Raw genomic sequence first — 3,211 nt, forward strand, 5'->3', positions numbered from 1 at the left:
AAGTAGTCCATTGTCTCCAGCAGCAGGGAGCAGGCCCACCCCCGTGGTGGGATGAGACAGCAGTCTGGCAGCAAGGATCTGACTTCCCCCACACACAAGCGAAGTCTGGAAGGTTCTGGGGTAGCTTCGTCTTCAGAATTCAAGTCAGCCCGGTGGTAGTAACCCTCCTCCACATCCTGTCGTTCAGGTACCGGGCGCCCGGAAGCCCTCTGAAGACCCCTGACCTCATTTCTTTAGCAAACTGTCCATTTCCTGCACGGTTTTACACACCTCAGGGCACAGTAAGCTGTCAGATGCCTTTGCGTAGCAGATGTGGCGTAGAATCATCTTGGCCAAACTGCTCACCCGGTGCCATTAAGACCACAAATAGAGACGCCCATGGGCTGACAGGCACACTGTGCTCACTCATTCACTTCCAACACGTCGCAACCTTGTGGGGCAGCTCGAACTGCCCCTGTGGGTTTCCGAGACTGTAGGTCTTTGGGGGAGCAGACCACCTGCCCTTTCTCCCACAGAGCTGCTGGCCAGTTTGCATGGCTGACCCGGTGGTTAGCAGGCTAACGTGGAACTCACCACGCCATCAGAACACCCCCCCCACCCCTATGGTAGGTCATCTCAATAGAGGTGGTAGAAAAACCGAGTCCTGGCTTCCAAGTCAGACAGGACTGGATTCAATCCTCACTCCTCCGCGAGCTATGCCACCTTGGGCCTGTTATCCAACCCCGTTAAACCCGTGACCTCATCTGTCCTGTGCGGGCATGAATAGGGCACCACCGACCTCAAAGGCTGACTAAGCATTCGATGTGGATGATAACCCAGGTATCACACCTCGTTAAGATCCGACACACAGACAATAGACATTAGCGATTGTCACAGGGCTGCAGATGGGCCAGAGGGGACTGGTTCCCAGGGACCAGTGAACTAGGACAGACATATTTCAAGTAAAGAATTTGATTGGTTAACAGCCAGCAAGATTCATGACAACGCTTTCTTCCTTTCTCTTCCTGTGAGTGCTTGTTTTTTAATAATTTTATTGGCACCTAATTCACACATCACACAATTCAGTCATTCAATCGTATCAAGAGCTGTACATCATCATCACAATAACACCCCCCCCCACGATTAAATCACTCTTACAATGAGTGGTGTTACCACCGTCAGTTCCAGTGCTTCCTCCCCCCACACGCTTTCTTAAAAAAACCTCAAAATATCGTTTTCTTGTTTGATGTAATCTTTATTCAAACGCTTCCATACTGTGGCTGGGAGGACAAGACCCAGAGATGGGGAAGGAGGTGCTTTAAGGAAAGTTCCCCCAACAAACAGTTCATCTCTAGCTGACACTGATGTGTATCATATGTGTCCGAAAGACTACTGACAGGTAACTTGGTCCCAACTTCCTTTTGCCGAAGCCAGGAAGTTGGAGACTGGCCTTTCCCTTCTCTAGTAGCGTGGTGGTTACACATTGGGCTGCTAACCGCAGGGTCCACAGTTTGAAACCAGGAGCTGCTCTTTGAGGGAGAAAGGCGGGACTTTCTACTCCTGTAAAGGGTTACAAGCTTAAAAATCCACATGGGGCAGTTCTGCCCTGTCGGTTGCCATTGGCATCAACTCAATGACAGTGAGTTCAGTTTGGGATGTGGCTGGGCAAACAAAAAGCTGGTCAGGTGATTTGAGTGAAAATACATCATTTTTCTTAGCTTACACATCATATCATTATAAAGTGGATGGTTTGTGTAAACAAATCAGTTTGCCAACCAAACAATGCAATCACAATTTAAAACTATCAAGCCAGGGCAGTTAACAAACATTAGGCCACAATTGTGAAAATTTCAAAATAAGAACAAGAATTTTAAAAAACCTACTTGATGTGACTGACCTATGGAGTGACATATGTATGCACTCCCAATTTTCTTTTAAAGGAAAAAATAATTTAAGAAGCTAGTTTTAGAAAGCACATGTTTTGAGGATGATGAGGGCAACGAATGTACAAATGTGCTTGACACAATGGATGGATGGATGGATTGTGATAAGAGTTGTACGAGCCCCAATAAAATGATTTAAAAAGTAGAAGAAGAAGCTTGTTTTGAGATTGTCACTGGGAACTTCACCGACAGGGAGGGAGAACTGGTCCCTACTTGAACTCCACGTTCCAGTCTTCCCCACCCCCATCAGAACGGAGGGAGAAGCTGAAGCAGGAATAAGCACCCCCTGGAGGCAAGTCAGGAATACGGCTCCATCTCACACACAGCAGCCACAAAATACAAGAAAATGAATGACCCCGAGTGACACCTTGCTGTATGTGATCTAAGGTAAACAATGTATGGTGTATGGTGTAAGTTAAACAGTGTATGGTGTAAGGTGAGCAATGTATGATGTAAGGTAAACAATGCTTTGTGTCTAATTCAAGGTAAACAATGTTTGGTGTGTGGTGTAAGGTAAGGAAGGATCAAGGTAAAGACCCAAATCCCCCACGAGCACTGATGGTGGACCCAAACAAGGCCAAGTCCTTGACAGCTTCAATCTTTCCTTCCTGTATCATGATGGTGCCTCCTGGCTCATTTGTGAGGATTTTGGTCTTCTTAAATTAAGTCGTAACCCATACTGGTGGCTCCAGCCCTTAATCTTCATCAAGCCCGACTCACGATCAGCAGGCGAGGCTACGCCTTATCAAAGGTGGTTCATTAGCCTTCCTGCAATCCTGATGCCACGTTTTTCTCCATATAAGCCAGTTTCTCCGGCTATTTCCTCAGCATACAGATTGAATAAGCACGGTGAGAGGATACAACCCTGACACCTCTTTCCTGACATTAAGCCACGCAGTATTCCCTTGTTCTGTTCACACAACGGCCTCTTGATCCGTCTTCAGGTTCTGCAGGAGCACCATGGAGGGTTCTGCAATGCCCATTCTTCTCGGAACTACCCCTAGTTTGTTGTGATCCACGTGGTCAATGCTTTGGTACAGTCATTGGAACACAAAAGCAAATATCTGTCTGTCGTTCTCTGCTTTGAGCCAAGACCCATCTGACACAAGCAACGATCTCCCTTGTTCCGCATTTCTTCTGAATCCAACCTGAATCTCTGCCAGCTCCTTACCAATGTACTGCTGCAACTGTTGTGGGATGATCTTCAGTAAAATTTAACTTGCATACGCTATCAATCATACTGTTTTATAATTTGTTATAAATTATAAAGGGGCACAAACATGGATCTC

Source organism: Echinops telfairi, unplaced genomic scaffold, assembly GCF_000313985.2.
Source record: "Echinops telfairi isolate 266 unplaced genomic scaffold, ASM31398v2 ScPeMD7_7417;HRSCAF=8455, whole genome shotgun sequence".
NCBI classification, from domain to species: Eukaryota; Metazoa; Chordata; class Mammalia; order Afrosoricida; family Tenrecidae; genus Echinops; species Echinops telfairi.